Consider the following 25,266-nt stretch of genomic DNA (forward strand, 5'->3'; position numbering starts at 1 on the left):
AGGCAAAGCCTGTGTTGCCATACCAGGACAGTTTGCAATCTGCTTTGATGTCTTAAAACATGTGGGGAGAAGCCTTGCTGCCAGGATAGGGGGAGTGAAGTGCTGTGGTGGTGATGGAGTGGGTGATGGAGGCAAGGGCAGGACGAGGGCCATTGCTACAGTACAGTCCCTCTACTAGCACTGGATTTCCTTTTCCAAGTCACATCATCAGCTCCACGCTGCTCCTCTGCCTCCTTCCTCTTCTTGCTGCAGCTCTGCCCTCTCCTCTGCCATACTAGAGACACCTGCATATGCTGGTGTTGCTTCACCCTTGCTGCTGAAGGAGAGTGCCGCAGTCTGGGAGAGGAGTGTTGGCCCCGGGCATGGAGGAAGCAGGGTGGGAAGCTGTGCCACCTGCCATGAGCCCGCCGGCAGCCCGGGGCAGGGGAGGCGCGAGGTGGCACGAGCATCACCCGTCTGTTCCTCCCCATCGCTGCGGTGGGAGCAGCACGGATCTGCGTAACTGCAGGCTTTGAAGCCTATTAATGTTGTTAGATTAAAACCCCATCTTGGTGAGATATAATTTCACAAGATAGCAGTGTGTGGTAGGTGTGCACTTGTGTAAAATGGTGCTAACACTCCACCCAGATTTTCTGTTAATCCAGGCTAGCAAAACAGCATCATACTCTCCGCTACTTACTGATAAATTCTTCTTACGATGTGAGAATTTTTGGAGAAATTGAAATGTTAAAATAAAAACAATCTTTGCCCTTTAGGAAATTAAGTTTTACTGATATTACTTTTTCCCAGAAGTATAGATGTTAAAGTCAGCTTAAAAATACAACAGGAATGGAATATATACCAATAGGTGAAGAGAACAGGAAATGTTATAATGATAATTTCACTTGAATCTGAAGGATGGTGAGAATTGCCTGCTTGGGATATAACTCATATCTTTACCGTTCCATGGGAACCTGCTTGTCTCTTCCCCCCCCCCCCCCCCCCCTCCCACCACACTTCAGGAAAACAGTGAAACAACATGAGACCCCTCAGTAAAAGGAGTGGTTTAACTTAACACATCTATGTATGATGATCTATATAAGATGATCAGGGGACTGGAGCATCTCCCTTATGAGGAAAGGCTGAGAGACCTGGGTTTGTTCAGCCTGGCCAAAAGAAGGCTGAGGGGGGATTTCATCAATACCTATAAATATCTAAAGGGTGGGTGTCAGGACGATGGGACTGGACTCTTTTCAGTGGTGCCCAACGACAGGCCAAGGGTCAGTGGGCACAAGCTGGAACACAGGAAGTTCAACCTCAATATGAGAAAAAACTTCTCTCCTGTGAGGGTGCCAGAGCAGTGGCACAGGCTGCCCAGGGAGGTTGCAGAGTCTCCTTCCCTGGAGACATTCAAAACCTGCCTGGATGCGTTCCTGTGCCCCCTGCTCTAGGTGTGCCTGCTCAAGCAGGGGGGTTGGACAAGGTCTCCAGAGGTCCCTTCTAACCCCTACCATTCTGTGATATGAAAGCTGCATGTATTAAAGCAAATAAGATTTTTTTTTTTTGGGGGGGAAGATGGATAGAATTTGAGGTTTGTCATCTTAAAAAGGGATCAAATATAAGAAAAATGTTTGTTACCTGTGTATTTGAAAAGAGAAGCATTAAAAAAGAAAAATGTTGTTAATTATTTGATTTATTTGATGTTTGCTTCTCAGAAATATTTGAATTTATTGTTAGATAAGTTTGTAGGCTGGTAAGATGACTACCCCAGGATATTGAAATAACTTGGTGACAGAGCAATGTTGGCTTTAAACCTATGCTGTTAAGCAAGAGCTGCTAACAAACCATGCTTAATGATATAAATGTATTTTAACCTTTTTTAATAATCTGTGCATGCTGTTACATCAGCATTCATCTAGCTGCATTTTTTTTGCCAATTCTTGGTATGTCTAAACTTTTTCGGTAAAATATCCTGTATGTTTCTCTTCGCAAGTATGGACTTAAACTTGGGTAAACATAATGGTCCTATATATGCCAAAATATAGGAAACTCTCTGGTAGAGGCATATGGGTGTTTAGGGACCAGTAAGTCTTTGTTGAAAACCAACATAGATATGTCCTAATGTGATAAAGATGGTGCTGTTTGTCAGGGAAACTGTGTAAGTGGTCCCTGGGAAGTGTGTCTTTGCAGCCTAACAGCATGTTGATATTGTGACGCCCTTGCACTGAAGTGTAACTCTAATGGAAGACCACAGAAAATTCAAGTATTCTCTGTGAGGGATCTGTGCAGGGAAGGGGGATCAAGAGGGATGATCCCAGGGGCGTCAGTGACGCTTGATGCCAAGGAATTCCTGGAGTGATGGGACTCTCAGCATCGTTAAAAATTTGTACCTCAGGCAGGAGTCATGTTTCAATTGTTTCCTAGCCTGCTTTGGGCTAAAAATCAGCCAGAACTACTGCATGCTGGTTCTGAAATACAGCCTCCATGTTCTGGTTTTGTCCAGCCAGTGTGTAGCAACAGATGCAATGGTGTGATGTGGTTTTACCTATGCATTTTTGGGCAGAAAAAGGGGGATCCCTTAGCACTTCCCCAGTCCTGCCAGCAAGTCAGAAGGTGATGTTGTTTTTTTCTCTCCTTTCCAATGTATGTGTACATGTTGCAGTGATGGGAATGGCTGACAGGCAGGATATGGTGAGGTGCATCCCTACATTTGTGACAGACCTCGTTGTTAAGAACTGTATGAAAGCGTTTCCGTGGTAGCAGTGGCTCTGTTGACACTGGGAGCCCCAGAGATGCGGCAGCCAAGAGCTGCCTCTGTCCTTGCCTTGCAGTAACCCGGAGGCTTTAACGAGCAGACCTACCCTCCCAGTCTCTGAAGAGGCATAGGAGTCTGCGGCTGGCCGCTTGCCATCCTGCAGCACAGAGCTTTGGTCTGCTGCTGCTAAACCAGCAGGTAGGAGTGCTAGCTGGGTGGAAAACATTTTGTGGGATTTATCCAAAATAAATAGCTAATTTTGTGTGGGTGGGGCTGAAATTCTTCATCTGCACCTCCTTCCATGGCAGAAGAGAAACCCACCGCAGTTGCAGTGCTTGTCCAAGATTTTGTGCATGTGGAAGGTAAGATGATTATTTTCCTAAATTTAAAGCTTGGATCCTCCCTCCTTGAGTTCTCATGGATGTCAGGATCTATACTGCTTTGAAAATCTGTTTGAAGACAGACAACCCAAACGTCTCTGAACCTTCCCCAAAGGTTCGTGTCGAGGCATTTGGCAGCTTCTCTGCTTCTGCTCTGCTTCTGCATAATCCTTGAAGTGTAAATATAGAGGTGGAAAAAATAACACTCGATCTGGTTGACAGTATTCCAGCTTGCACTAGGACTTAATTTAAGAAATATAAGCTTCTGCTATAAATCAGAAATCTGAGTTTGTAACTCCTTGATTTTGGCCTGATAAATCCTATTACTCCCAGAAAGCTGTTAAGGTTCATCTCTAAGTCCTGAGGATGTTTTAAGTCTGTGGATTATTTAAGTAACGCATGTGCCAAGGTTTAAAATAAGACTGCTAACCCATACAACGCGCCGGCAGTAAAACCAGGAGTGGATGGTGTGGAGCTGATTTGGGAGATGACGAGTGACTGATCCAACTTCAGACCTAACTAGTGTTGAGCATTAGCTCCTGCTGCCTGTACCGCTTTTGCTGCTGTACAGGGTTGGAAATTTCATGGGATGCTGATGTTTGTACTAGTATAATTAATCCTCTCTAATGGGGTGGATACTGGTTGCACTGCAGCATTGGGCTCTTGAGGGCATTCTTGCTCGGCACGTGGTATTAGCACATCTTGAGTTTTCCCTGCTGCTGCATGTGAATGCTTGAGAACTTCCTCAAACAGCCGTTGTTCAAGCAGGGAACTGGGCTTTCCCCATTTTGGGGTTGTTCTTTGAACTGAGATAACAAGCAGATGTTTTTGGTATGGGTAAATGCAATGTGCTGTTATGGCAGGATGTGAAGCCTCCTTGCAGAAGGTGAGCTCGAACAGATGTGTTGAAATTCTAGATCTATCGTGGTAGAATATTAAGCTGAATTTGTGTGGATCTTAAAAACTGGTGGAGGAGATGCTCTAAGGAGAGTGACGCACATGGCCTGTGATTCCAAAATTAAGATACCAATGCTCCTAGAGGCTGGCTCAGGAAAGGCAGAGGGCTCAGGTGGAGGCAGGAGCTAGCACATAAATAGATGAAGAGGCATTTTAATTACGCAGGGGAGTTAGATGATGAAATGGGCTGCAAAATGCAGCAGTAAAATAAGCCTAAATCACTTACATGGAATTAGGCACTAACCTTGAAATAAAACTTCTCCATGGAGCAGTGGGGAGGCATACTCTGTACTAAGCACAAAATAGACCCACTTAAGAACGTGGTTTTAGGCTTCTTTCTTTCCTCCCCTTGTCTGTTTTAAGGACAGGCCTGGGTTTGTCCTGAAAGATTCTAAAAGTATCTACATTTGAGAATAAGAGTGTTCTGTTTCACAGAAACTGAAGTTTGGGTCTAGGAGTTTCACACACAAGTTATATTCCTTTGCATTTTCTTGGCCATTCCTAATGTAGTAGTGTCTGTAACTTCAAGTATTTCTAATTCAGAAGCATAAGCTAACTCAAATGTTTTCACAGCTCAACAGGAAATTTTAAAAGTCTTTGAGACACCCTGTGCAAAGCTTGTCAAATGGCCACAGCTGGTTGGTAAAAACGGACGATTAAACCCCAGCATTTTCCAAAGAGTTGTCGTTGAATGCGGCAGGCTCATGGATGAGCTGTGTTTCTGCCTCTCTCAAAGGCTGGAGGTGAAAGAACCTTTTCCTCCGAGCAGAGCGGTGCACACGTGAACGCTTGGCTCTTCTGGAGGCTAATGCAATCTGAGATAGAAAGTAATTGCACACCATACGTAAAATAGTAGTAAAATTATTAGTGCTTTTGAAATGGATGTTTTCATGGTTGTTAGCCAGAACTAGAGAGCACCACTATATCTTAAGTTCAATAAAATGCGTAAACTTAAAGCAAAGCAGTTCCTTTGAAGCATCTTCAATGGCGGAGAACCTCTCAGTTTTGCAAGGTGAGAGTAATGCAGCTGGAGCATATTGGTTTTACTAAGTGGCTGCTGAAAACTGACAGGGGCAAAGCACTGTAGTGAAATAACAGTGTGGGTTTGATCCCCTCTGGTGGGGAGCAGGTATTTAAAAAAAAAATACAGGCAACTCTGTTGGGAAGTTTAACTCTAGCGCTGTTACCTTAAGAGGCATCAAAGATGGCTTGAGAGGTTGAACTGTTACTGTAGAAAGGCATCTAATTGTAGGAATCAAGATCAGGAAACTTGCTTTCTTGCCTCTGAACAGGAGTAGTCTTACGAGAATTTTACATGCTCTTTTCCTTTGTATGCTCATTGCTATTTCATGGTATAACAATTTCTGTGTTTAAAACAACCTTTTTCTTAAAACCAAAGATAATGAGCAAACTATTTATAATGTTAGCATGGGGTTGTCAGCTTTTAATTAGAGGCTTTAAATATAAAGTTAAGAAATGGCATGCCAATAGGAATTTTTAGATCTGCTGGTTTTCCTCTTCTCACATAGATTTCTCCACATTAGCCTAACTTTTGCTAATTGCTCCCCTGACCCAGTTACTCTTTTTATGCCGTCCTTTCCACATTGAGTCAGGCAAGCATAAACATTTCATGTATATTAGAAATGAGAAGTTTTGTCTTCAGAGATGAATTGCAGGCCACTGTGGAAGGAGAGAAGGGAGAACCACAAGCCTCGTCTTGCCTTTTTTCCTGCACCCTAGATGAAATCGTGTAGGTAGATGCTGTGTTTAGGTCCTGCTGCTGTGATGGGGCTTGCACCATCCTCAAGCTGTCCCTGAAGAAAGGTTTATCCGTTCCGCGATGTAAGAGTCATGGTTAGGTTGCTCAGAGGTGTGACCTACAATAATAAAAGCTTATGGGGACAAACCAACTTGTAGAACTGGAGAAGTACAGAAAAGGGCTTAAGAGTCACAGAATCACAGAATGGTCGGGGTTGGAAGGGACCTCTGGAGATCATCTTGTCCAACCCCCCCTGTTTGAGCAGGCACACCTAGAGCAGGGGGCACAGGAACGCGTCCAGGTGGGTTTTGAATGTCTCCAGGGAAGGAGACTCTGCAACCTCCCTGGGCAGCCTGTGCCACTGCTCTGGCACCCGCACAGGAGAGAAGTTTTTTCTCATATTGAGGTTGAACTTCCTGTGTTCCAGCTTGTGCCCACTGACCCTTGGCCTGTCGTTGGGCACCACTGAAGAGAGCCAGTCCCATCATCCTGACACCCACCCTTTAGATATTTATAGGTATTGATGAAATTCCCCCTCAGTCTTCTCTTCTGCAGGCTAAACCCAAGTCTCTTGGCCTTTCCTCATAAGGGAGATGCTCCAGTCTCCTGATCAGCTTGGTAGCTTTCTTGGTAGGTGGCCCTGGAGCTGAGGTCAGATGTCTACCTGATTCCTCAGCTCCCTTGTCTCTTAAGGTTCCTCATGCTGTCATGAGGTAGCTGGCTTGTGATGTTAGACTTGTTCCTCAGCCTCGCAGATGAAGTTGGGCCACCCTCTCGGCTGGGGAGATGTCATCCCTCTAGGTGAGACCAAGGCTGGCTTCACATCTGAGGAAGCCCTGCACGAGAGGTGCAAAGGACAGGCAACATGGTAGGGAATGTTCCCCCAAAATACTGTTTGAGATGTGAATTTCTTTAATGGTATTTATATTTTTTTTTATCTGAAAACTTAGGATGCATGTTGCATGTTAGTAATGATTGTGTTGCCAGAGGGGGCCTGTTGTGGCCACCATTCAGGCAAGTGGCATGTTTTGGATTTTACTCCTGTGACATGATTGACTGCTGGCCCATGTTGCAAGGGCAGAAAAAGGTATTTAGGTGAAACTTGAATTAGGCATATTTCAGCTGGGATGCCTGGCCTTTGGGGTATGGGAGTGCACACCTTGTTTGCTTCCATGGGTTTCTGGTGCCCCTTCTGAATCAAAAGGTTAGTAATCTCAAAATGCCTTAAAAAGAAAGGTGGGAAACAGGGTGCTTCCAGTTGTTGATTTCTGCCCCCCCCCCCCGCTTAAAAACAAGAGTGGTTTTTTTAATGAGGAATAATTGCCATTTTCATTTTCTGAGTAGGGCTATTAGCAATACAAAAGCCACTAGTCAATTTGGGATTTTTTAGGATAAAAATAGAAGCTAAGTGTGATGATAATATACCAGACTCTTCCAGGTTGCTATCAGAAGGGATCTCTCTGACTGAATGTTCACTGGTAATCTTTATCATTTAAGCCCTTCTGTCTTTTTCTCTAGAGGGAACAAATCTTCTAGCCTGCATCCTGGTTTTGTGTAAATCGCTAATTGCTCTTTTGTTTCATTAGGCTATGGCCAGCCACCAGATTTGGGATCATAGTATTGTAATTATTAAGGAACTCTGTTGGTGTTTTAATTGCATGTGTGCCATGCTTCTGAGCAGTATGAAAGGGATGTTGCACACTGCCTGGGCATCCCACCAGGCATAGTGAGAGTAATACTTGGAATTTTTTCTGTGAATTTTTGAGTGACTGCTATCAAGACTGGGATGTATATTGAAGTCATCAGCACACAGAGCATTAATTGCTGCTCCAAATAAACTTGGAATATATAACCAGTAGAGCTTCGCTCTGCTGAATTCATTCTCATGCTCTCAGATATCAAAATTGGCTTAAATTTGGTGGCTTAATTTCATGTCAATGACCCCTTTGTACAGACATATACTCGTGTGACTCCGGGACAGCTGTGTGGGATTGCTGAGGAAGAGTGCTGCGTGCTGCCAGCCGAGCTGAAAGGTCTTACGTGTTCCTTCCCCAGCACGGAGCAGCTTAACACCTCCTCCCAAGGCTTGTGGCACAGTCACACTTCCCCACAATTGATTGCTTGGCTAATTCCCAGTGTTGGTGGGTGCTGGTATTGGTTACAGAGACAGAAATGCCATTGCTCTGGATAAGGTATTGTATAAAGAAGATAAATTAATGGGTATATTTTGTTAAGGGAAATGTGGGTTTTCTTGAGGCTGTTTTTCCTATCAGGAGGGAAAACACAAACTTTGAATTTCTGGTTCTCAGCAGACTGCTTCTTCTTGGAGTAAGTGAAGCAGAAGCTGTAGGAAAAGCTTTTATTTTCCTGGGTCACTAAACATATTGTTTGTTCCCCACATACGTATCAACCCTGTTTGTAGTAAAAGAGAACTTCATGAATTTTGGGTGGTGTGTGGTATTTAAAAAACAAAAACCAAAAAGCAAAACCACAGGTTTTAAACTTCTACCCTGAGCAGTGAAGTATTGTGTTTTCATTCTTTGCATATTTCTTGTTTTTGATTCTAATAGAATATGAACATGTGCAAAAGATATTTATTTTCCTAAATGGTAACAATCCTGGTGTGTTTGAAGGACTGTTGTGTATTTACAGAAGAAACAGTCAGTCTTTTGATATGTAAAGTTTTAAAACAGATATTAAAGAATAATTAAAACCATGAATGGAAAATGGGACAAAATTCATCATAAGTAGGTAGACTGTGCCAGAGTAAATGATTCCCCTCCCCTCCTTTTCCCCCCCATGTTAAAGCGTGAATTAGAATAAATATATTGATTTTTATCTGGTCTTTAATAAAACATTTATTATGGCATGAAGTGAGAAACTCTAAACTAGAGGAGCAGGATATTAGAATTACAAAGCAGTTAAGGGTCTGGCTAAAGGAGAAATAATACAAGAGCAAAGGAGACCCCCAGGCTGGGAAAGACTAGTGATGGGATATTGCCACAAAAGCTTTGGCAACCAGAAGCTAGGAACGTGCAGAAGACGTGTTAATCTTGCCAGTATTAAATGAGATGTTGTAGACATGTAGATGGATCATGCCATTATATAGTGTACTGTACAAGTCTTGTCTAGGAAGCAATGAATCATTTTGATAATGAGGAGTGAGAAAGATAATTTTAAACCCAATTTGGTGTAAGAAGGCTCCTTGTTCTGAATATGCACATTGGCTTTGCCCCAAGTAGTACCCACCATTTTGCAGGGAGATGCTCTGTGATTTCTTACATCTTGTTTTCTCTGGTCTTTCCCAGTTTTCCTTCCAGCTCCATCTCAGTTCGCCTTTTTAATCACACTTTTTCTTTCCGAAGTCATACAGTACTCTTCTTTGTGCTCATGGCTCTGGAAAGCTAACTGAAATGAGACTTTGCTAATTGTCTTTGGAAGCAGCACTAAGGATGACTGGCTTACTCAGCCTGGGAAAGGGGAAGAGTGCTCTGTGGTTCCTGGCCTTCGGACCGCTCATGGCTATGCAGTTTCCCAGGCTGTGGGTGCAACTTCCGATTTGGCCTCTCTGATCTTACCAGGAGGTGGATTCAAAAAACATCAGCAAAGTTTTGATTCTTCTCTGCTTGCTGCAAAGGCTTTGGCAAGGACTTTACTGCATACATAATTATAGTAACAGTATGTTAAATACAGAAGGCTGCATAATATGTTTCTATTTACTAAATGCTATCATTATCTGAGTTTACTTCATAGTCAGATTTTGTGTAACCTGAAGCCCCCCACATTTGGGGCTTAGTTTGTGTTTTATAGTTGTCTTAAAAATGCCAAACACCATCTCCCCTCCCCTACCTTTTAAATGTCAGCGTAGCCCTACTGTGGGTAAGTGATTGCATCTTTGAATGTAGTGCTGGGCAAATGTTATGAGTTTCTTGTTACCAGCCTTCCACAGTTTGTGGTAGGTAAGTTAGGAGCTGCCTATTCCGTCTCCGTCCCGTAAGAACAGGGAGCGATGATCCAAGTAGCGTCTGTTCTTGTTGCTTGCAGACCTGCATAGCAAATGAAGGTGGCTCTGTAAGGTAGACAGAGAAGATATTTGAGCAAGTGTGAGGGATGGCCTCCCTAAATACACTACTGTGTTTAAAATCTTCATGACAGCAGTTTGAGATTTTTATATAGTCATTGGTGAGCCTTTTATTCTAGTGTTAAGCTCTGTCCTGCATTAGACCCAAAGAACAGTGAAAGTAGTACGTTAAGTACGTTCCTCTCTAAAGGAAAGCATTTACCACCATTGTTAATGATGTGTCATGTGCTGATTTGAAGTAACCTGTTGGAACTGGGATGAGTAACATAAGACTGACTGTGAGGAGGAGTGCTAACTCTGGGTCGTTCATGGTCAGGGCTTAAATATGGCATTGTATATGCTTAATTCCATAAAAGATGTTGTTTCCAACATCTTCAAAGACCTTTGGATCTGAATGGCTTGGGATACTGCTATTAAGTTACAACAGGGATTCTGTTGTTCTGGGACAATGTTTTTGCCTGCCAGAAAAATATTTTGTCCATTTTGCTTAGCAATGTTAGAGTCTTTGGCTTTGCTTTTGTATTTTAAGCAGTACTTATGCCTGCAGAACTTTGATTTTGGCCCACTGATGCTAATGGGAAAGATGGGCCGAAGTACTTCCCTCTGATACAAGTGGGACCTGAATCATGTTTGAAAGGCTTGTCACTTTGTTCATATGAATTTATGCCTTCTCCTTCCCCAGATACTACGATGTCTTGACTTCGGGTTATTTGCATCCTAAAGAGCCCAAGCCGTAGACAGCTTCGCTTTTGCTTGAAGTATCTGGCTCCCACCTGGTTTGGCTTTAGGCTGACAGTGTCTAAGGACCAGCCAAGTTGGAGCGCATTTTTGATGCTCTTTCCCGGCAGACAGTGTGACCTTTATAGTTTCAGGATATTGTTTTTCAGATGTGCACTTGTAGTCCTAATGATTCAGCTGGTACTTCTTTAAAATTGATATATATCCAAGAACCAAGAGAAACTACTTGCCTGATGAGGGGAAACTGGAGACTGAATTAGACTGGTGAAATACTGAGGTCAAGATATTCTTTAGTTGAAAACATTCATTCTTGACAAGTAGTGTGTCTTTATAGCAAGAATTGCATTCTTGCTATAAAGAAGCTGTAGAACATGAGGCAAAACTACCCAAAGCTAAAGATTTATTGACTTCGCTTTTTTAAATTTTATTTTTATTTCCCTTCCCAAAACAGGCTGCAGTATATTGTGAAGGAGGGTAGCTGTGTTTGGACTCAGTGTTTAGCAATCACCTACTGACTGCAGTGGGTTTGATACCGAGCAGCTTTTGGAAAATGCATGGCTTTCCCAGCAGTGGAAGATTACTGATGAGTTTTGTACATGATTAAATGGGTGAAGAGGCAGGGAAGCTGTAGCACAGAGCAGAAGAGGCGTAAGCGCATGTGCTGTCTGGCCCTATTTCATTCTGCCTTGGTGGGTTGGACCAAAAACATCTCTCATCTGTCTCCCTTTTTCTGTTTTGCTCCCTGCCAAGGAAAACATAAACTTGCAGTGTTGCTTGAGGTTTTTCTGTACAGACGTACCTTCTAACTACAGTCAGGACAGAACACCTCCCTCCCCCATGAGTAACCTGTAGTAGCATTGCTCGTGTGACCAGAAATACAGAGAAAGATTAATAAAACCTTTCCTGCTGTACAACTTTTTCCTCCAAATTCATATAGATGGGGAAGTTCAATGTGGCTGAGTTCTATTTTTTTTCTTTTTGGCAAAACAAATAATTAAAGGTTGCTGTTAAATTAAAATAATTTTCTTTTTAAACCCTCTGGTAATATCAAACTGCTGAACTTAAATAGCATTTTTAGCATTGTTTGGGGAAAGCATTGTATTTAGAAAACCACTTCTTTGTCAAACAGTTTGAACATTATATGGAAAAAATAGTATTTAATGACCAATAAGATGATTTATGTTGCTAAGGCAACCATGTTGCAAGACATCAGAACAAAGGAGTATGGATCTTGCGGATTTGTGCCATGAAGGTGCCTGCCTTCAATTCCCTACGTAACCACATTGTGCTTAATCGTGGAAGGATCTGTCTATGTTGGCAGTGCTGGGGAATTTAAGACATGCTCTAATGTCTAGTTTGTGTAAGGATTCCTGCATATATTAAAGATTTGGTAACTGTGCTAATGTGTTTTTTGGGAAAAAATGGAGGGAGGTGGCTTGAGAATGTTGTGCAGTTGATAGTAAAACAGATATACATCTGTCTTTTCTCACTGAGTCATAGATTTGAGATGTAGGTGTCCCTAAGGCATTGCTTTCTATAGTCCCTGGGGAAGGAGACTTCACCTTGGTTGTTAGCACTGGTGTTACAAGTGCCACCTGCAAGCGAGTGTTTGGTCGCGTAGATGATATCTAGCATGTAGGGATTGTGTGACATCCAGGAATTGGCATGAGGGAAATGCGTCTGGCTGGTTGTTCATTTACTTGCAGCTCAGCTCTTCTTTTATTATAGATGGTTAAGACAAGAAAAGGCTTCATAAATGACCTCGAGTGAGTGCCAGGCTGTTTCTCCTTGAAAGACTAACCAACAGATTGTTTAAAATCTTCTAAACAACAAGAATTAGCAGGCTGGCAGCCTAAGCTGACACAGGCTTTGAATAGCATGTGCTTGGGAGCATTTCTCCTTTGCCTTGTCAGGGTAGCCACGTTTTACAGCAGGCGTTACACTCCTGGCAGGATTTAGAAACGCATCCAGTCACATTGGGCTCCTGACTCCTGTTGCTGGAGTGTTTTGTTTTTCCAGAATGCCTTTAGCTGCCTTCAACACCTTTTATCAATCTGGCCTTACCACAGCATGGGAACCAGAATGAGATGCATGGAAAGTAGCTGTCTAGACCCTGACTGAAGTTGCTTACATGTTCCATCATCCTCTTCTCCCAGCAGGGATCTGTCTGGCCAGCAAGGAGAGCCCACCATCTCATCTGCAACCTGAGAGGCTGGGCTGTGCTGGAGAAGTGTTCCCTGGTGCTGAGCTGGGGCTCTTCAAGTTGAAATGAGGAGACTTTCTTGAAAATGTAAGTTTCTGGGTGTTCTTGAGTAAAAAGAGACAACTTCTTTTCTAAACTTACCTGAAATATATGCAGTTGGAAGTTTGGTCAAAGTTGTGATACATCAGTACATTTAAATGAAAACCACTAAATGTTTATGGCTAAGGATTGCTTTTCATTAATTTCCTGTTCAGCTCTTTAAAAGCACTAATATTGAGATATTCTGTTCCAACCTCTTTCTTTTCCTTTATGTAAAAGTTCTTTTATACTGTGTTTTTTTGTGCCTTGAAAACTGTACTCTTGGTTTTAAATGAACTTACAGTAAGACAAGTCAAAACAAAAGGCTAAAAATTTCCTGTTTTTTTTTTTTAAGATTTAAGGCAGAGAAGCTGGGAGAGGTTATAAAGTGAGGGTTTGGGGAATAGCTGTAGGCACGGCCATCCTATCAGCAAGGATACAGGAAAGGTGCTGCTGTTAGCTCTTCCGAGAGCTAGTTGTTGAATGCAAAAGAAATGTGACTTGGAACCTTCAAACACCCCATTCAGGCTAAATGCAGTATGTAGTTCTAGATTTGTGCTCTTTTTCAAGAGCTTCAGGCCCACACCACTGAGAGCAAGTGGTAAGAATATGTGAAGAAGTCAAATGAAGGATAACGTACATCTTGCTGGAGCCAGTCGCACTGTATCTTGGTGCTGTATCTTGCCATTACCAAAGCAGTGTGTGGCATCCTTGTTGTAAAAGCTTATTGTGGAGGAAGACTGTTCTGCTTGGTGTGTTTAACTGAAGATGTGCGTATTTAATAGTTAAAAGAGCAATTTTGGAAAGATGTTGCTTATGTGACTTTGGTATCATGCAGTGTTGGGGCAGCTGTGGTTTATCTGTCTCTGACGTGAAGATGGTAATAGCCGCCTTAATTCAAGTAGAAGTTGTGTAAATTAGTACTTCAGAAATTCTTATCAACTGTTAAGATAAAAGATACACTGTGGTTAATGTGAATTACTGTTGAAGGAATAATCATGAGATGACAAATGGAATATCAGACACTGTTTTAACTTAACAGCTGTGGTTTCTATGATAAAGACACATAAATCCCTTCACATGAAACAAACCACAGTTAGAAATTCTTTTAAATATTTTAGCCTGTTTTGAATATATATTTGCATTTAAAAATACTTTAAATTCTGAGAGGAAGTTTTCTTCTGTCTCCCTGATGCTCTGTGAAATCCTTTGAGAGAGAAGGGAGAGAGTGCTTAGAAAGCTATTTCTGACGTTAAATGGCTTCTTAAAAGCTAAGATGATAAAACCCTGAATTTGGGTTTCGGGAGTTAGTGTTCATAGGGTAGGAAGTTTATTGGAAAAGCTGCTAATTGCACAGGGCCACAAGTCAGCTGCCCTGGGGTGCCCTTTGGGCTCCAGCATCAGTCCCTGGGCACAATGGGGCTGGCAGGATGCTGCTGCCCCGGCTGCGGGCTGACTGCTCTGCACAGCTGCTGACATTGCCAGAGCCCCTGCTTGGCGCTCCACTCCTAGCCAGCATCCTGTGAAGCCGAACAAATTCCAGTGCTAGCCAAGCTTGTAATCAGTTAGGTACAAGGTGAAAAGGATAAGGAAAAAAACCAAAAAGTGATAGCTGGGTGTGAAACACCAGCGTCGCTTCATTAAGGGCTGTATGATTGACAGCTACTCAGCATCTTTATTTGTGTGTGCACAAGCTGGACCAAGGTTTCCATCGCATCCACTGCACAGACTAACTTGATTGAATCCCTACATCTAACCATTTTTCGCACATCTGAGGATGTCCTCTGCCTCTAAAATGACCAGTGTTGTATCGCTGCTCTCTCCAATGCAGATGTTTACCTTCCCCCTCCCCCTTGTCCCCCAAGAGTGTCTGGTCTAAACATTCAGACTAAACCTGATTTATTCAGGTCCTTTATATTTGTTTTTATTTGGTTTATATCAGCAATTTTATACAACTTTCTCAGGAGTTGTGAACTTCTCTCACAGTTTGTACTCAGCGTGCTTTTTTTAAATTTTTTTTTTTAAAAAGAAGGTAAATGCAAAGGGTGTGAATGAGACTTCAGAAACTCTCCTCCAGCCCCCGCTGTGGCTCAGTGTAAGAGGGGAAACCAAAATCTAGAGGGAAAAACTGTTGTTGTGGCAGCAGAAATAATTTCTGATTGACACTTGCTATTCAGATGCTGCTTTTATGTTTCCTGTTTCAATCTTGAAAGAAGTCTGTGTATTATATGATGAATTAAATGGATTTTTAATAAGCACATAACTAGTATCTACCAAACTCTGTAATTTAGGCACTTATGTGAATAATAGCACATGATGTGTAATAGCATGTTGCCTTCAATTTTCCAAACTCTAATAGAGAGGGCAATGATGCACAAATGTATAACTTAATTAGGTCTTAATTTTTAGTACTTGCAGCCCGCTTTATGTAGATATCTTTATTTGTATTGCGGTGCAGTTGAGTCTCTGGGATAACCTTCTGAGCAGTTAGGCTGCCCAATTATGATTGCAGTGAGCCTGCAGAGGTTAATAAATGAAACCACCCTCTAAAATTTCATGTCATTGAGCAAAGTGTGCTGGAAGGCACAGTTGGGAAAGATCGTCTGTTTTTAATGTATTGGGTTAGCGTACACTTGTATGCTACTGTAATCTCTGCCTGTTAATCTTCTCTGATGGAGCCCTGCCTGTACAACGTGGCTTGTGTCTGAAGGGTAGCATTGGCCGCATCTGCAGAAGACAGCGGCCCCATGGCTAGGGCGTTCTTCTGAGAGGCTGGGCTCTGAGCATCTTCATGCACGGGAGCAAGTGGTCCCAGTTCCCTCCGCTTTCTGTGCAAGTGCCGCTGCTGCAGAGGCTGTAACGGAGGGAGCAAATTTCCACACTGTTTCTGGAAAGGACTAACCAGGCACCGCCACGGTGGGAGGCCTGGGGTCTGTGAGCATCTTGTCTCCTTGCAATGGGTGGGATTTCAGGCAAGTCCAAATGTTCATGTTGTCCACAGTGAAATGTTGAACGTGGTGATGTACAATTTGCCACAGAAGTCAGGTACCTGTTTCCCATCAGTGTCTTGCTCGGTTTTGCATTGCCCTGTTTCTTGCAGAAACATCCTTTTGTTTCAGCTGAAGCATAGGTTTTGTGCTCAGACTGTACCTCGTACCTTCCTGTCGTTCATTTGCAAGTGCCTGTTCTTTATTTCAGGCTGTGTAAAAGTCCACAGATGCCTGAATGACATCCTGAAAATATGGACAGGCCTTTGGCCATTCTGGAAGAATGGAAATTTAATTGAAAGGGTTACTATTTTAATCAGGAGACCACTAATCTTACATGACAAGCAACTCCATTTGCATGTTTGAGTATAGATAGCTGTTGTTGGGGAACTGGTCTCTTTATATGTGCACTACTTCCTTCAAGTCTTTATTTTGCTCTGATCTTCAGAAGTCCTAAGTGGTCACCTTCGATATACCTGTGAAAATCTTAGACCTGGACAAGCCATCACTTTCTGCAAGCCATTAACTGAAGTGAGCTGGCCTGCTAGAGAGTAAAATCTAACACAGCCCAGAGGTGAATGTAGAGGGGAGCAGCAAGCAGTGAAATGTGCTTTCTGTGACTGGAGTTGACCAGTTTCTAGGGGAAACAGCAGAGGACTTTCAGTTACATCTTCTTTACTAAGGACAGTTGTGTCTTCCAACTAGGCAGACTTGTTAAGTGTTGGTAATTCACTATTCTGTGGAAAGAGGTAGGAAAGAAGGAAGGAAATTACAAGCTACATCTCTGTAAGTGTTATACAATGATTGTGTGTGTACACAGGTCTGTCCTTGGTGTGGCACTCCTGTAGCACTTCTACTGAAATAATTATTGATGAGTTATTGTAACTACTGATATTCCTGTGTCCAGCTCTGGAGCCCTCAGCACGAGGAGGTCATGGAACGGTTGGAGCGGGTCCAGCAGACAGCCGCAAAAATGATCCAAGGGCTGGAGTATCTCTGCTATGAAGAAAGGCTGAGAGAGTTGGGGTTGTTCAGCCTGGAGAAGAGAAGGCTGTGGGGAGACCTTATTGCAGCCTTTCAGTACTTAAAGGGGGACTATAGGAAAGATGGGGCCAACCTCTTTAGCAAGGCCTGTTGGGACAGGACAAGGGGTAATGGTTTCAAACTAAAGGCGGGTAGATTTAGACTGGACGTAAGGAAGACATTTTTTATGTGAGGGTGGTGAAACACTGGAGCAGGTTGCCCAGAGAGGTGGTAGATGCCCCATCCCTAGAAACATTCAAAGTCTGGTTGGATGGGGCTCTGAGCAATCTAGTTGAAGATGTCCCTGCTCACTGCAGGGGGGTTGGACTAGATGACCTCAAAAGATCCCTTCCAACCTAAACCATTCCATGATTCTGTGATACCATCCCTCACTGGAGATTATCTGAATGCAATTCGGTGGATAATTGGAAGGTAACCATTGAGCTTTTTCCCAAGTATGGAGTGGCTTTCATCACATTTAAGGACTTAATGTCAATTATATTGATATAAGGAGAATGAGAACCTGCCCCTCATCTTCTGTTTGGGAAGAGATAATGACTGGGCTTTCAGTAGGGAGCAAAAGTGAATGGGCCCACACAGATTAGAATGGATTACTTTTCCTGGGCATATGCCTTGGGCCAAAGAGGCTTTTAAAAGGAGACCTTGTGGAGGAGATGAGATTTGGATGAGCTGGTAGAGGTTACTCACTGGAGGAGCTAACGTCTGGAAAAGCAATGACTTGGACAACAATACTGGTTGCTCTCCTACCACAGAAAGGCAGATGACATGACAAATTTTGATGGCCTCCAAAGGCCACTTAATTAACTCTGAACACAAAGAAATTAATCACATTTTCCTGGCTTACCAAATGGCAGAAAAAGGCATAAAACTGTTATTTTTCTTCAGTTGGGAAGAAGTTCTTCTGGGCTTGTCTTGAGGGCAGCAAGATGCTTTAATCTAAGGGCTATTGATTTATCTAAGCTTCAAGCCAGAACATTAGTTCTCTGAGAAAATAGATCTTTGCCCACATATGACTCTAAATATATGCTTCCTGAGGTGAAGGAGTTGAAAAGTCTTCAGCAGCACATGCAGTACTGAGAAAATCATTAAGGAATGTGGATGTTCCCAGATGCTGAGTATGCAATTTCTGAAACAATTTAAACTTTGTTCAATTTATATACAGGGTCCTATTACATCTGTTGTGTGGAGCGATGAGAGGAGGAGAGATCTGGCTGAGGTAGATGGCTTCCAAAATATACCAAAGTATCATCAAAGTCAATATTCTAGAGCTATGTAAGAGGTGGGTCTGAGATCAGAGTGTGTTCAAACGGGAGCTTCTCTCCCTTCCTGAGCAGTAGCCAGCTCTGCCGAAGTTAAGCCTTTCTCTGAGAAGCCCTTGCATACTCTCCGTGTGGGGCTGTCATTCCCACTTTCATGAGAATCAGAGGCTCCGGTGTGCTAGGCCTTATGGTTGTCTATGTGGTCATCTTTCTGGATCTTATATCTTTTTGGCTCTTGGCACTACATCGTTGGTGCTTCCAACCAGGCTGGCTTTGTGTGGGTGGTAGCCAGAAAAAGCAGAGATGAGATTACAGGGCAGGTAGAATCACAGAATCATAGGATGGTTTGTATTGAATTGGAAGGGACCTTTAAAGATCATCTAGTCCAACAACCCCCCTGCTGTGGGCAGGGAAATTTTTCACTAGATCAGGTTCTGCAAAGCCCCATCCAACCAGACCTTGGATGTTTCCAATGATAGGGCATCCACAGCTTCTCTGGACAACCTGTTCCAGTGTCTCGCCACCCTCGTCATAAAAATTTCTTCCTTATGTCCAAGATGAATCAATCCTCTTTCGGTTTAAAGCCTGGGCCAGTTTCAGCAGGTACTGCTGCTCCTCTGGAGGGCTCCTTTTGCCTGGTACCAGAGCCAGACTCACTGTGGAGTGAGCTTCGTTTGTGCCAGATAGATGGTGTGCTGTTTGAGACTGTGAGGATTATCAGGGTGGATCAGACCATGTGTCCCTCTCTTCCCAACGTCTTGTCTGCAAGGTGTTAGTGCTGTATGTTTCCAGAGGAGAAAGTAGGAGCATCTCTGGTTTTTACGGGGTAATCTCTCCCCACTGTTCTTTTATCATGGTCTGTAATGGTTAGAGGTAGACCCATGCCTTCAAGGCTGTCGGTAAATGAATCTTAGTAATAAACCTTGGATAAATGGATCAACTGTGCCTGGTCTTGGGCCTCACTTAAAACGTGCCATATTTGACTTCCATGACTTCCTGCAGAAAATAATTTTAGTTTGTATTTATACACATGCACATTCTTGTATATGTAAACAGAAACTGCCAGACTTCCTTTTCCAAATCATTTTCTGTTTTACTGTACTTGGATTTATTTCAGCACATTGGGATTATTCAGGAAGACAGTCTATTCTGAGGGTTTTTCCATTCCCAGAGCCAGACCTGTTACCTCTTTCTGAAACAGGTATAACTCTGGCTGGTTTAGCAGCATCTTTTGGGGTGACCAGCACAACGTGTTATTATAGAGGAATCTGCATTATTGTCTTCTAGAAGGCATTTATTAGATTAATGTTATACATCATTTCAAATCAGTTCATGCAAGGGTAATGTGGTATTTGAGGTTAGTTTTTTTCTGCTTTTTAAACCATAGCTGTATCTTGAGCAGAAACTTTTGCTGAGCTGTTCCAAGTCCCTTTCTAGAGCCTTTAATTAGTGTTTTAATTAAAAATCCTGTGAGAATTCATAACTAGTGTAAAAGCTTGCATTCAGTGTGCGTTTGTTAGTACTGAATTCCACTGGCATTATATCTTGTCCACCTGTCACTTATTTCTCTCTGCGGACTCCCCACAGTCCTGTCAGATATTGCTTTACATCAGAAACTGTCATCTGCTGATGTTCCTGCCTTTCATCTCTCCCTCCTGCAGCCTTCTTTTAGCTTGTTGGACTATGAAATGCTTTCAAACACAAGGACGTGGGAGACAGGCTGCTGCTAGACTTTGCTGTTATGCACAGAGCTCTTATTCTTCCTCTTGCTGTTGGTCTCCTCCTAACCAGGGTTTGATATGTATGTATCCCACCACCTGCCCGTCCCCTGTGTATCTTGGCAAGCCTGTGCTGCCTGGGGAGGTGCGCGTGGCAATCCTCCTTTCCCTCCTCCCTTGGCTGGGCAGGCAACGCAGAGGGCTCCTCATTCGAAATGCATTGGGAACTAGTGAATGTCCCAGGGGCTCTCAGGCACTGGTGTGTGTGTCATGGTTGGCCGGGGTTACTTTGCATGGTGATGAGAGAAGTTCAGGCTTGTGTGGCAGTTACTGGTGGCCTTCACAGAGCAGTCCGGTATGGGTTCTTTTTTACATTGAATTTGTTCTGTAAAATACATCCACATTGATAGTCTTACGCATAATGCATGAGTTCAAGGAATGAAGGTAGTTCAGGTAAATAAGACGAGTCTTGCCTTAGTAACTACAGCTATTTAAAAATTAGGCGAAAAAATTTGTTTTCACTGAAATGATCTGGAGTGTTTTCTCCTTTGGCCAGTAAATGTCATTTGCTCTAGAAGCATTAAGAACTTGGATGTGTTCCCTTCCTCATCTTTCAGCCTTTCTTGTTCCTTTCCTCTCCTTGTTTAGCTTTCTGCCAAGAAACACACCAACTCTAATGACTCGGACATGAGAACTCTATTTCCTTTCATTTTTTAGCCCACCTTTTATATACACATGCATATCCTGTTAAATTTTGAAAAGCCATTGTTTGGAATTAACACTATGCAGTAACGACGGAAGTGTGTGCTGGATTCCACTGTGTGAAAACTTACAGTAGTTTGGGGGTGGGGGTTGGGTTCCCACGTGCAGCGAGATGCGAGTACACAGGTGGGCAGCCGGCGGATGCTGTTGGGTGCTCAGAACTGCATACGGAGGGGGCTCAGCTCTGGTTTCCAGCCAATTTCCACCACCCCCATCCAAAATTGATTGTTATGATTTTAGTATCTCTAGGTAGATGACTGAAAAGCATATGCTTTGAAATACAGCTTTCCAAGTATTTATGTGTAGTAGTCAAACTTTTCATGAGCACTGAGGTGATAGTTCCGTATTAATTTTTAATGACCTACGATAGCTTTTTTTTTTAAACTCAAAATGTGTAGTCCCTACCTTGAGGAATGAAGGCTTTATTTTATTAAATAAAATACCACACCAGAGTACATGTATGTGGTGAACTTGATACAATGATGGTTAAAGTTCAATTTGATAACAGCACCCATTCACGTGTTGCCCTGGTTTTGCTGCATGTGAACTTTTGGAGATTCATATCTGTTCTATATTCAGATGTTAAAAGAAATGTTGGGGTAGCTTCCGGCAATAAAACTAAACTGACCAGCTTTCCTGTGAAACTTCCAGTACTTCCTGCTTCTGTTCTGGCTTAAAATTAATGGAGTTTAAAAAAACCAACCCCAAAACAAAAAAAACCCACAACAAACCAAAAACAAACCACCAAACTTTTCTTCTGTCATTTCTGATTTTAGCCAGAATGTGAAAGCAAGGAAGCATGGTAACAGTAATAAATAAATAAAAATTTAAAAATTCATCATGATCACTTTGTTTCAAAATGGCAGTGGTCAGAGCTTCAGGTTTCTGTCATTGTCTTTATATAAAAAACAGTTCTCTATGCCTGCCTGTACTCCCACATACTGCGATCTCAGTGCATACGTGTGTGTATATATACAGAGAGAGAGGAAAAAATGTGTTTATAGGAAAAAACAAGCAGCTGAATAAAGACAAATGCTCTCTAAAAATTGTTTGACTTGAGGAACAATTGGAAGATTAGACCAGATAATGATGTGCATGTTACTTCAGGGAAATTTTTCAAGCAGTATGTGAATGCTGCCTTGCTGCTCCTAATGCAAGCCTAGCTGCCGAGATAAAATGGTCATTGAACGTTAGTCAATAATTCTGTACATGTGGGTCATATTTTCCAGCTCTTGATTTGTTTCTGTATATAGTGTGCTGATGGTACCCATTATTGTTGTCCAAGATTGTAGCTGCTTTCTTAATTTAAGTGGTCTTTCCTGCCCCGAAATTTCAATTACTTTAGAAGCATTGAAAACTTGGTGTGTTGCATCTAATTCATTTTGGCTTGTATTTGTGATCCTCCCAATACATCTTAAGTGCAGAGGTGCCCAAGTGGTGTTCATTTAGGATTTTATAGTTATGTCTTTCCTTTATAAGGCTTGAAAAACTTGACACATCATGTTTGGCATTTAGTGCCGGTTGTAGTGAAGGTGCCTTAAAAAAGAGGATCACTTCAGTTCTGTGTTGTAATAGTATATTGTAAATGAGGAAAAGTGGAGTCCTGCAAGCAAACCCTTGCTCTGCAATACCTTTAGTCTGAATTTTCAAATCTGAAGTCCAGCCTGTGCTGCACTCTTGAAAAGAAGTAGCTCAACTTCTGGAGTCTCCTCAAACACATGGCTACAATTTTATGGTAGGATATGTTTCTGTGAAAGCGTAGCCAACATGCAGCAAAAGCACAGGAAGGGACAAAGTTAAACCGAAGTTTTAACAGCAGTGAAGGAATAAGGAAAGGGTTAAAAAAAGTGGTTATTAGGATTGGATATGTAAATGGGTATAACTTGTCAGGTAGGTTTTATTTGTGGAGTTCAAAACTTGAAGCTGACTTTAGACAGTAGTGTTTATGGCATGATAAAAATGCAATAATACAAGTGGTTTTCCAGACTATTTTTTAATCTGGATACAAGCAAGCATAGCAATAACCCCGAGTGAGATTATTACAGAGTTGTATAGCACTTCCAAAGAGCATTTTGAATTTGGCCCTGTTGGAAGCAAGAACAGTTACTGTTATCCTGCATCTGCATAAGCCTGATCTCAGGAGAAGATACTGGATCAGATTCAGATCAGGGTCTTGGAGCACAGTTTGGTTCTGTGTGTGGTTTGGTTTGTTTGTTCTGTAAGGTAGTACTCTGGCAAGTATTGTTCTAAATACAAGAATTGAATAGCAGTGTAATGTAGTAAATAGAGAACTAGGTTAGAACACCTGAGCTGGTGAAACCCTGTCTGTGCTCTGCTGAACTCCAGCTTACTTCAGTGGGGTCAGGCTCTAATACCGAGTCTCCGTTCATGGTCCGCGATGCTGGGCAGGTGATGCTGCTTGTATGGTCTTTCATCTGTTACTTTGCTAAAGGATATGAGAATGAGGAATTTGCACCTCTCTTTTTTTTTTTTTTTTTTTTTTTTTGCTTAACTGGTACCCAAGCAGAACATTTTAGGTCAGGATTGCACATGGTCCTTGACTGCTCTGTCTTGTTCAGTGAAGCATTGTTGGAATTTTTCTTGTATTGAATAGTCCCCCTGCACTTGGTTATTGCAGAGGATGGTCTGCATTGCATATCAATGTGCTGTGGCTGCAGAGGAGACCTGAGCTGGTCTCGTGCGATGTAGGTCAGGGTCAGAAACAACGTGGTTGAGCTTGGGCAGCAACATGCAGCCTTGGTAGTTTGGGCTGGTGCCATGTCAGGGATGGATCTCTGTGCTTTAGAATCAACATCTCTGTTGCTTCTAATGTGCTCCTGTACCTTAGCTGATGTTAACTTGTATTCGCTCTTATTCTTACATTTGCAAGAATATATTTAAAAGAGAAGGCTTTATAGGTTAAAAATACTTAGCACCTGTGACAACAGTCACCTGTCCAGGCATTCTGTCCTTTGCATCTTTATTTTGTAATGTGAATAAAGTTATATGTAAACAACACCACTTGGACTCTACTATAGTGTTATTTTATAGCACAATAACTGAAGGTCTTTAAGCATTACTGTTGTACAAAGTGGCTTTGGGTTTCTGTGGGGCAAACAGTGTTGATATTTTCATCAAATTTAAGGGATTAAGATGAGGAGGAAGTTAAATACTGTGGAAAAACGCGTTTGAATTGCCAAAACACAGACAGGGTTGTTTGAAAGATGTTAGGAAACAATCTGTTCTTTGTTACAGTTTTGGAGATCTTCAGTGAAAAAGAGGACTTTTTTTTGTTGTTTTTTGCACACCCTGAGGAATGCGCTCCCTTGTAGGTGGGGTACCTTTTGAATGCTTTTAACAGCCTAATTGGTGCATAAACACCACCACCCTAAAGGCTGCTTTCTTAGTGGAAGGACTGTGCTTGTGTGGTATGCATTTCTGGCTGGATCCAAATGGGGGTGTTTTTGGAGGCCTCGTGCATTTTTTGTGGTGATCCTACGAACCAAATATTTGGAGCGCACACCCCTGTGGTGTTCCTAGGTCTTCTCTTTTGTCAATGATCTGTTGTTTGAAAGCTGTGTCTAGAAGAAAGTAACCGACTAACTCTTCCAAGTGTGGCTTTGACATATTTCTATGCTCTGCAGTTCGTAATATAAAGATACTACTGCAATATGCTTTTAAGGTGTTCAACAGCAGTGTAAGCCAATGTAAGCTGGTGTTTTTGCCAGTGATGCCTTTGTAGGCAAGCTTCAAGTGTTAGACTACAGCGTTAGTGGTATGGGTTGATGCGTAATTGGACTTTTACATTAGAAGCAACTGGATGTGTTTCGTGATTTCTAGAGAAAGTAAGCATTCAGTTCCCTGGGGTGAATTTCCTTGATTAGCTTTCAGACTCTTTTTAACGTTCCAAAAGCAGCTCTTATCTGATAATAGAAAACAGTGCCTGACTGTTCAGGTTGGTGCTGACGAAGCAAGGAAGGCTCCCTCTTTCCCTCGTGTCTTGAAGAGGCTGGGCACCTCAGGTATGTGGCTTGTGAGGTGCTGCTGAGCATCTTCTCCTCAGTTCAGTTTGCTTCCCAGCAGAGGATCATACCGGGTGACTGAGCCTGGACTTTTTGCTGTATTTCCCAGCTGGTCCTTCCCTGGCAATGGATATGTATTTCTCTCTACCTAGCTTACGCTGCTGCAGGGATGCTGACAGTAGTTGTTCGCACAAGCAGAATAGTAATGCTTTAAGGATACCCCAAATTGTAGAAGAATCTAAACTTCTGTAGTGCTACCATTTAACTGTGGTACTGTGTACTACCTACAACTGATTTGTTGTTGGCTGGCTGTTTTTAAAGCCAGCACAAGCACAGAGGGACCTTTGCTGGTGTTCCGTTCTACTTTCATCAGGAGACTTTGTGGATGGTTATATACAACCTCAAAATGCAAACTCTTAGTGGAGAGCAATGCAGCAAAACATTCTTATGATGTTCCTTATGAATAGCTGTATTCATGTGGGTGGGGTTTTTTGTTTGTTTGGTTTTTTCCTTTTTTTTTTTTTTTAGTCCTAGCCTGGGTTTT

General features: G+C 42.4%; 1 protein-coding gene across 12 annotated transcripts in view; it reads left to right on the forward strand.

Moving 5' to 3' along the window:
- The window catches only part of APBB2 (amyloid beta precursor protein binding family B member 2), a 199,697-nt gene that overhangs the window by 8,412 nt on the left and 166,019 nt on the right, over window positions 1–25,266 (forward strand). For 11 of the 12 annotated variants that reach the window (XM_075091604.1, XM_075091601.1, XM_075091608.1 and 8 more), the window contains exon 2: window positions 12,809–12,939. The gene's annotated coding sequence lies outside the window, so the exon portion shown is untranslated. Of the gene's footprint in view, window positions 1–12,805; window positions 12,940–25,266 lie in introns of all 12 variants that reach the window. The other variant, XM_075091603.1, reaches the window with a different exon arrangement.

This window comes from Phalacrocorax aristotelis, chromosome 4, assembly GCF_949628215.1.
Source record: "Phalacrocorax aristotelis chromosome 4, bGulAri2.1, whole genome shotgun sequence".
In the NCBI taxonomy this organism is placed as follows: Eukaryota; Metazoa; Chordata; class Aves; order Suliformes; family Phalacrocoracidae; genus Phalacrocorax; species Phalacrocorax aristotelis.